Raw genomic sequence first — 10,172 nt, 5'->3', positions numbered from 1 at the left:
TAGTAGCAAGTGACACTTCCAGGCCCTCCCTGTGGGGCTGGAGTCTTTTTTACCCTCCCCACTAAGAGCAGGTCCTGTCTATTTGAATCAAAATGAAGGTCGTGACTCGTTTAAACTCAGCCTCTGAGTGTCCTAAGTTCTGTCTCAGTCTCTGGAAAACCCCCTGTGAGCCAGTGTGTGGGAACCAAACGTTCCAGGGTGCGATCCCAGCCAGGGAGAGGCTGGGTCACCGCTTGCCTGCAGCCTGGGGGGCCTCACAGTCCTGTGCAGAAGCTCCCAACCTGGGCCAAACAGCCTGCAGGTCACGTCCTGAGTGGCTGTGCCTGGCCACAGACCTGGTGCAGCAGCCACGCTCTGGCTTCCAGCAGCCTTGGTCACTACTTGCAGGGTGACTCTGACAGACTCCCAGTCCTGGATGTCCTCCCAAAACGTGTTCTGCAGTGTCCATCCCTCTTCTGGCCAGTCCAGATCTACTTGGTCCATTGTCCATCTAAGGGCATCAACATACACACTCTGCTACCTTGCATAGTTACCCAAACAAGTCACAGCACTGGCTTAGTTGTAATTAAAGACTAAAACATGTTTGTTTACTTACAAAGAGATTTTTCAGTGATACAAGTAATAAGGCATTAAAGTCAGGAATGGTTACAAGAGCAATAAAGATAAAACACTTTCTACACTAAACAATCTTGACTTGACTGATCTAGTAGCAAATGACACTTCCAGGCCCTCCCTATGGGGTTGGGGTCCCCTCCCCCACCCTGCATGGAGAGGAAGTCCTGTTTGAATCAAAATAAAGGTCATGAATCTGTTTAAACTCAGCCTTTGAGTGTCCTAAGTTCTTTCTCAGTCTCTGGAAACCCCCCTGTGAGCCAGTGTGTGGGAACCAAACGTTCCAGGGTGTGATCCCAGCCAGGGAGAGGCTGGGTCACCACTTGCTCTGCAGCCTGGGGTGCCTCACAGTCCTGTGCAGAAGCTCCCAACCTGGGCCAAACAGCCTGCAGGTCACATCCTGAGTGGCTGTGCATAGCCACAGCCCTGGTCCAGCAGCCTGTCACCTGTGCCACACTGGGCCCACCAGCCTTGGTCACTACTTGCAGGGTGACCCCAAAACACTCCCAGACTTCCCCCTAAAACATGTTCTGCCCTGTCCAGCCCTCTCCTGGACAGTCCAGATCTACCCGGCCCATTGCCCCTCTCAGGGGAGCAACATACACAGTCTGCTACCTTAAATGGAGTTACCCAAACCGGTCACAGCACTGGCTTAGTTAAATTAAAGACTAAAACACGTTTATTTAACTACAAAGAGAGATTTTTAAGTGAGTACAAGTAATGAGGCATAAAGTCAGGAACGGCTGCAAGAACAATAAAGATAAAACACTTTCTACGCTGAACAACCTAGACTCAGTACAAGGTGATGTCCCTCACCACAGGTTCACAGTGACGTTGCTGACCAAACTCTCAAGCCAGGATCTGCTCCTAAGACCAACGGCTCTTTCTTTTGCCCTCTTAGGTGAAGAGAGGGAGAGAGAATCTGGGGTATTTTTGCCCCTCACTTTTATAGTCCAGTCCCCCTTTGAGATGCAGTTTTCTGGAGGTCACCCCTCAAAGCAAAGTTTATTCAAATACTAAAGAAAGTGATGCAATGTCTGGTGGTGAAAAGTTCTGTGCTTTTTTTTTCTCTCCTGTTTCCTGAAATGCAGATTTTCCTTGTCTCCTGTCTTCCCTCTCTTGCTGTCTGAGGACCCTGTTTATAAACTTACATGTAAACTGAGGGAAACACACATTCCTTTGTTTAAGATCTGCTTGACCAGTTCTTCCTAATCAGGGCTATATGTGTTAGAACATGTGCCAGCAATATCAGTTAGGGGGAATTCATAACATTACATATTATCAAGTATCAGAGGGGGAGCCATGTTAGTCTGGATCTGTAAAAGCAGCAAAGAGTCCCGTGGCACCTTATAGACTAACAGACGTACTGGAGCAGGAGCTTCCATGGGTGAATACCCACTTCGTCAGATGCATCCGACGAAGTGGGTATTCACCCACAGAAGTTCATGCTCCAATACGTCTGTTAGTTTATAAGGTGCCACGCGACTCTTTGCTGCTTTTATGTTACATATAACGTTGCTACATCCATTTCCCCATGATATTATTGGCCAACAAGTTATTAGTTTTCAAATGATGCCTTTAAAAGATATATTTTGTATAAAGATTATTACAATAATGTATAGGGGTGTGAATATTATTTATTATTTTATTATTACAATAGTGTGACTGCAGCTGTGATCACCCTCCCCCATGGAGTAGAACACAAGCTTACAGAAGCCATTCATACATTTAACACACTGGTCCCCAAAGAGACTGCAGGGGGTTGCAATGTCCCAGATTCTCAGACCCCCTCACTGCTGGGGATCATCTCCTCAGTGCCAGCCTGAAATTTCCCCCCTTGCTCAATTCATCCCATTGGCTCCTGTTGCTCCCTGGTGCCTTCAGTGATTTCCTGCCCTTCTGGGGTTTGTACACTTCACACTGGGTCATGGCTCTTTGCTGTAGCCACAAACTGCAACGCCTGCCATTGTGCAGACAGCCTCCCTGCAACCCCTTGGGTGCCAGAGGTTGGCTTTGGCCTTGGGCCCTCCGTGTTGGGTTCTGCATAGTGTTGGTACTTTCAAGCTCTGTCCACCTCTACCATCTACCGCCAGCAATGCAGCTGTGCTGCCCTGTGAGATACAGAGTGTGGGTGTCTTCATGCAAACCCAGCCTCTGAATTTGTGCCTGGGAGCCTCCTTGTGAAAATGTGGCCCTAGAGACACCTTATAACCTCTTTATTTTATTTTTTTCAGGAGGCTCCTCTTTCCCCTCCCTGCCCAAACGTGTGTGCTGCTCCTGGTCACTGACTGCTGATTTTCACATCCGCAGGCTTCACTTCAGGGACAGATTTCTTTAAGGAACTTTTTAATGTAAAATATTTTCTTACATGTCGTCTATAAATACACTGCAGTGTTGGAATGTCCAGGCTGCTAATTTTAAACAAATGCTAATTATTGCAAATTTCAGAGAGGAGATTGTTGCTGCTTGAGTTAGGTGCCTTCTCTGCAGCTTTTTAGATTCTTGAAGGTGTCTGAACTCAACTGCATGACTTTGCTCTGCAATATATTTGTCTTACTCATATCTGCTTATTATGTATGTTGAGCTCTTTCCTGGGAATGGATTCTGTTGCTGACACAAAACTGTCCTAAAATAGGTTAGCCACGTCTAGATATATACGGTTAATCTATTAGCAGGGATTCAAATCTGGGCACAAACCACTTGGCTATTAGATGGGGTTAGCTGCTGTCTCCTCCTCCAGTCCCCTTGTGACCCTAGCCTGGAGTTTTTAAATTATTATTTTATTTTGCCTGAAACAATTCAGTGAATTCAACACCAGTTTGTGAATAGTCTTGTTCGACCCAAAACTGCATTTTTTGACAAATAAAATATTCAGTGAAAAATTTCCCTCCAGCTCTACTTGTGATGTCACTTCACTAGCTCTCCCTTCGCCATAATCTTCCAGCCCAGACAGGACCTGAATTTCAAATACAAGAAAAGCCTGCCGTTCTGTCTTTATCCGCGTTATAAAAGCAGGGGGGAGGAGGAAGGGCAGAAGCCCAATTTTTCCCTTTGAAGCTCTCCTTCAATATTCATCATTTATGGGACCGACTGAAACTAAAGAAGATTTCTCGTTCACACATCGAAAATACAGATTATTAATGTCATTGTCTATATCAGGAGAGCATCTTTTTCACAAATCCATTTAGATGCAGCACTGCAGGTTTCAAAATGAATCCTATCTGCTTTTATCATCCCACAGCTGTTCTTTTCTTCAGCAGGATCCTTTACATTGAACCTGGGAAACAAAATAAATAAATCATTGTTTGGAATTTTTGAACAAGATTTTTAGCAGCTTTTCCTCATTCTGACAACTTTCAAATTTCTTCCTTAACCGCTGAATTGTTCCTACAGAGCCTTAGTTGATAAAACACTTCCTAGCCCATGATCCTTTAGTAGCAGCTGGTTGGCCTAGGACTATTTCTGGAAAACACTTGTCCATATTACAAAACCTGGGCAGCAGATTTAAAACAAATTAAAGGAAGTTCTTCTTCACACAGCGCGCAGTCAACTTGTGAAACTCCTTGCCTGAGGAGGCTGTGAAGGCTAGGACTATAATAGCATTTAAAAGAGAACTGGATAAATTAATGGAGGTTAAGTCCATTAATGGCTATTAGCCAGGCTGGGTAAGGAATGGTGTCCCTAGCCTGTTTGTCAGAGGGTGGAGATGGATGGCAGGAGAGAGATCACTTGATCATTGCCTGTTAGGTTCACTCCCTCTGGGGCACCTGGCGTTGGCCACTGTCGGTAGACAGATACTGGGCTAGATGGACCTTTGGTCTGACCCAGTATAGCCACTCTTATGTAACCCAGCCCTCAGGATTAGCCCAACTGCCGTGGAAGCCATTGAATGAGGCTCAGGACTCTTCTCCCTGTGCAGAGGACTCTGCCTAGCACTTAACAACCCTTGCGCCTGTACGTAGCCTCTGCTCTCACCAGTGCTGGAAAGCAGCAGCCCTGTGCCCCCTGCTGCACATCTCACATGGACTCGGAGGATAAAAACACTCACAGTGTTGGATTGAACACGGAGCCGTCCACCCAAATCCAATTCCTCGTGGGGGATGTAACAGTGAGTCCAAGCCAGATCTGGTTTGTGTCTTTGGAAGTATTTTGAATGAAAGTCTGTAAATGACATGGAAGAATGAAGTGACGGGGAAGGAGGGGCTAGTGGTTAAGGTGCTAGCTAGAGACTCTGGGAACTGGGTTCAATTCCCCAGACTCCCTCTGTGACCGTGGGCCAGTTATTTAGTTTCTGCCCTGACTGGGGCAGAATTAAGGCCTTGGTACAGTCTGTGTGGGGTGGGGTGGGGGGGTCATGCTGTCGGTGAGGTGTCACCGCGGGGGGGCTGGGCACAGGTTATGTGCAGTTGCTGGCCTGAACTTTTCATTTCTTTGCTTTTTAGCGTGTGTGGGTATGTGTAGAGCAGGGGTGGCCAAACCGTGGCTTGTGAGCCACAGGCATCTCGTTACAGTTAAAGTGCAGCTTGCGCAGCCCCCATGCACCCCCCATTCTCTGTCTACCAGACTGGGGGGGAGCGCAGGGCTTCTGCCCTGCAGCAGGGTGGTGGAGCTAGGGGCTTCTGCTACAGACCAGCAAGCCCTGGAAAAATCTGGGAGGGCATGTGCCCCTCACGAGTCACCTCTGGCTTCCTGCCCAGTGGGGATGGGGGGGCCTCGAGGCTGTAGCCCTCCAGGGCGCGCCTCCTGGGGCTTGGGCCTTCAGCAGGAGCAGAGCTGATGCCCCAATCCCCAGTAGGTGCCTCCCATGGGGCCAAAGACCCAAGAGTCCCCCCACCCCCGGGCTGAATTTCCTGAGCCTTGTCAGGTGTCTCCTGCGGGGTTGAAGCCCTGAGGACATCCCCCCCCCCCCGCCCCCAGGCAGGGATGAAGCCTAAGGCCCAGCAGGAGCACCCAGCTCTTGAACTTCCGAAGATTGTTGTATACGGCTCACAGGGTCGGTTAGTTTGGCCACCCCTGATATAGAGCAACCCTGACAGACCCACAACACAGGGGTTTTGTGGATTAATTGTTACTAGTGATGCTCATATCCCCAGGACAAGTTTTATTTACCATCTCATCCTGGTCCTGGATCACCAGCAGCCGAGAGCTCCTCCTTGAACAGTCATCACGGCTCTTGTCCCAGGGATTTTTTTCCTTGGACACCCAGTAGCACTTGTCCCTGCGCAGCAGCCAGTTTGGGGGGCAGAGCTTGCACCCTGATCCCTCTGGAGGGGAAATGGAAACGTTTAATGGAGCTGAAGGTTCTGAACTGCATCACACTCCTGCACAGGCCTTCAGGCTCATCATTTCCAGTGGAGCTATGGTCTTGGCTTTGTTTGAGGATGGGTCTAATATTTAAGCAGCAGGTGCTGCAGGCCGGGAGGGAGGGGTATTGGTGAAGCTGTGAGTACATCAGTCCTGAAATAGCACCGGCTAACGCAGGTCAGGCTCAGCTGGAATCCTCCTTCACTTCCTCCCCTCAGCTACTGTAGTGTTCCTGTGCACTGGTTAACAGCTATTACATTTCCCCTTAGAGATGGCTGCATGCAGGTGGGTAGATAATACTACATGTACAAGAGTTAAAAGAACTTTATTTAGGTTGCAAAGTCAGAGTTGGAAATGCCACATTCATGGTTGCCCATTCAACTGTAATTCAGCCTGACCGTAGGTTCATCCTGTGCACTGGATGCTTGGGGAGCCATCATGTACATGGGAACCAAATAGGGCTGTGCACTGAATGAGGCAGCAGCAGCGAGGAAAAAATAGTAGGTAATCCTGCAATAAAGACCATATCATCAGTCACACACAAATGGGGGCTGAATTAAGGTTGTGTGGGTAACTGTAAATTTGGCATTTCCTATTTTTCAAGAACTTGGCTTTGTAACCGTCCTGTTCTCTTAATGCAGTATTGTGTTTAGTGTCCTAGTTTTTTAAAAAAACTTAATATAAAACAATTCTATTACATGTAACTGGAACAACTTCCGCATTCTGAATCAGCATCAGGGCTTGCACCCTGGATCTTCACACCGCACTGCTACCACTCAGTGCTAGCTGGTAACAGGGAAAGTCTGTTATCCTCAGGGGAGGAGGCAGGGAATGGGCCTGGGCGATCAATGGGAGCAGAGCTAGCTCCCTCCCCCTCCCCAGGAGGCGCTTCTGCCCCATCTGGTGTTTCTATGGATGGAAGTTCCTGGGCCCATGTGCTGGATGAGGAGGGGGATCCTGGCCCAGCTCTCACCCTCTCCTCACATCCATCTCCATCTGCTGTGGTAGCTCCCAGTGCCGGGTGTGCGGCTGTGGCAGGGTGAGCCCAGCACTTCTGACTTTTCATGCTGTTATTTGTCAGTTTTCCTGAGCATCACAAGCAAGGTGGGAAATGGCGACTCTTCCAAAGTTCACATCTCAGCAAAACCTGGAAGAAATTTCATGGGCCAAAGAAAACACATTTCACCAGCCTGAGGTCTCCCCTCACGTCATATTTCAAAGGCATGTCGCAAACCGTGGAAGTGTGAGAGCTTCCCAAAGATAACACAAGACCTTTTTACAACAGAAGCGTTAAGGAAAGTAAACAGGAGTCACTACCAGATAGCAGCTACCCTATATGTAGTTTGTAAAGCAATAGGATATTTATTGCACTTATTGAAGTGATTTGTCCCCTCCACTTAGTTACCCTAACTGACCACTAGATGTCATTGCAATACAGGAAGCTGCTGAGAGAGAAGGAGCTCAGGTTACCTGCTGAGTTGCTGTGAGATAATTCACACACAAATTGTTTCAAGTGGAAATGGAAATCGTTTAGGCCAGTGCTGAAGTTGGATTGATGGATGATTCTCTCCCAGGTACTATTGTTCTCCAGTGAATTCAGATGTCCTTTGAGCTGAGAAACTTCAGAACAGCATAAGCATGAACTGCAACTACTACGTAAGGATCAGCAAACTGAGAATGAGGGTGTGTGCAACAACAAATCATTACCTACTGTCGCTATCAAATTCAGAACTGGGCCAGAGAGAGAGAACGCGACAGAGAACGAGAAAATTGCATTTATTACACATTATAAGGTGTCTTCCACTTTTCCCTGTGCATGCTGAACAGTGACGTTGTGAGAGCTGGATCACAGGGGGCTCAACCTTGTTCTTGTGATATTGTTCTCTTTGTGGTGATAAGGAAGTGTCCAGGACATTATTCACAAGAACGTTGGAATCAGAAATATGGGGGGAGAGGAAATTTCAGGGTGCTGCATTTTGTACAAATTAATTTTGAATTGCTTACCCCAAACGCCCATCACTATCACAGCTCCCAGCAGGATGAGGATCCCAGCTGCTCCAAGCCCTGCAGCGAGTCGATGCCAGCGGGGACACTGAGGGTGATCTGGAAGAGTCGGGGTTTAATGAAATATCCTCTGCACGTAGTGCAAGAAATAATAATGGCCACCTGCTGTCCTATGGAGCCTGTGCAGTGCCTTCCAATGGGCATTTGTGTTCCTCCTCACATAATATCAAGAATAGTTTTAAACCTGTCAGTTAAGGGCCACGTTACTCTGGTGACAAAGTGGGGAGGCCATGGCTTATGTACTCAGAAACCCAGAATGCTGCACACTGTTTTTGTTGCAAACTCTTCCAGTCTAATGTTCCAACCACATTGGGTTCTACAGGAACAAAGGACTGGAAAAATCTGGCTAGATTGAGAAGGCAGCAAATCACCAGAGAGCATTCCATAGGTGGAAAGAGCTTCAGATGAGAGTAAGGTTAAAGGCCACCATAAATGATCAGCATCAAGAGAAGATTGCATCAGAATCTCTTTACTGGCAAAATGTTCTGAAAAGGCTCATTGCCACTGTGAGAATGCTTGCTACCCAAAACCTAGCTCTGTGTGGCACTTCAGATCAGCTGTATGTGCCAAACAATGGAAACTTCCTTAAAATTGTGAAGCTGATGGCTGAGTTTGATGCTGTGCTCCAGGAGCATCTAATGGTACGTCTACACTACGGGATTATTCCGAATTTGCATAAACCGGTTTTGTAAAACAGAATTTATAAAATCGGGTGGAGCGCGGCCATACTAAGCACATTAAATCGGTGGTGTGCGTCCATGGTCCGTGGCTAGCGTCGATTTCTGGAGCGTTGCACTGTGGGTAGCTATTCCCTAGCTATCCCATAGTTCCCGCAGCCTCCCCCGCCCCTTGGAACTTCCGGGTTGAGATCCCAGTGCCTGATGGGGCAAAAATCATTGTCGCGGGTGGTTCTGGGTAAATGTCAGTCACTCCTTCGTCTGGGAAAGCCCTTGGAACTTCCGGGTTGAGATCCCAGTGCCTGATGGGGCAAAAATCATTGTCGCGGGTGGTTCTGGGTAAATGTCAGTCACTCCTTCGTCTGGGAAAGCAACGGCAGACAAGCATTTCGCGCCTTTTTCCCCTGGATTGCCCTGGCAGATGCCATAGCATGGCAATCATGGAGCTTGTTTTGCCGTTTGTGACTCTCACCGTATGTGTACTAGATGCCGCTCACAGAGGCGATTCAGCAGCGCTACACAGAAGCATGCTTTTGCTTTTGCATGACAGCAGAGATGGCTACAAGCCATATTGCACCATCCAAACCCTTCCATAAATTGGAACTGAGGATGATCATGGCTACCAGTCCTTTTGTACCATTTGCTGCTAGTGCCCCTGGCCAATCAGCCAGGGGCGCAAAAGCCAAGATTGGTTACTAGCCATATTGCACCTTCCATCGTTTTGTACCATTAGCTGCTGTCATAAGTGCCCCTGGCCGATCAGCCAGGGGCGCAAAAGCAAAAATTGGGAATGACTCCCTGAGTCAATCCCTCCTTTTTGGTATCTAAAAATAGAATCAGTGCTGCCTAATATAGGCAAGTGTGCTAGAAAACCACCGTATCATAGAACCAGAGAGCACAGCTGCTCTGTGTCAGAGCCTGCAGAAATTATTATCTGTATGCTATTCACAGGGGGTGCTCCTGTAACAACCCCACCTGTTGATTCCGTTCTTCCCCCAGCCTTTCTTGGCTACCGTAGCATTGTCCCCCCACTTGTGTGATGAATTAATAAAGAATGCAGGAATAAGACACACTGACTTGTTAGTGAGAAATGAGTGGAAGGCAGCCTCCAGCTGCTATGATAGTCCAGACAGGACATTAAGCAGTGTGTAGGAGAGAAGCCCAGCATCCCACTGCTAGTCCAGGGGCAACTGAATCTTTTCTTTACACATGAAGGGTGGGGCTGATGGAGGTCAGCCCCCTGTGGCTATGATGCGGATGGTTACCAGCCATATTGCACCATCCATCCACCAGAAAAAATTAGGGCCAATAGGCTGATGACGAGGACGGTTACCAGTCCTTTTGTACCATCAGCTGAGGCTGATGATGAGGATGGATTTCCATCTTTTTGTACGATCAGCTTATGCTGATGATGAGGATGGATTTCCATCGTATTGTACCATCAGCCGCCCATGGCGGGGGGGGAGCAAGGATGTTGGTGTTGAGTGCTGCACTATCGCGTCTATCTGCAGCATT

At 48.0% G+C, this 10,172-nt stretch overlaps 1 protein-coding gene across 3 annotated transcripts in view; it reads right to left on the bottom strand.

Annotated features, from left to right (window-relative positions):
• Positions 1–10,172, bottom strand: part of LOC120394448 (C-type lectin domain family 2 member B-like) — a 1,239,960-nt gene that overhangs the window by 228,560 nt on the left and 1,001,228 nt on the right. The gene's annotated exons all lie outside the window — the stretch shown is intronic.

This window comes from Mauremys reevesii, unplaced genomic scaffold, assembly GCF_016161935.1.
Source record: "Mauremys reevesii isolate NIE-2019 unplaced genomic scaffold, ASM1616193v1 Contig6, whole genome shotgun sequence".
Classification (NCBI taxonomy): Eukaryota; Metazoa; Chordata; order Testudines; family Geoemydidae; genus Mauremys; species Mauremys reevesii.
The sequence above is the reverse complement of the archived record's forward strand: the minus strand, read 5'-3'. Positions and strand labels throughout refer to the sequence as shown.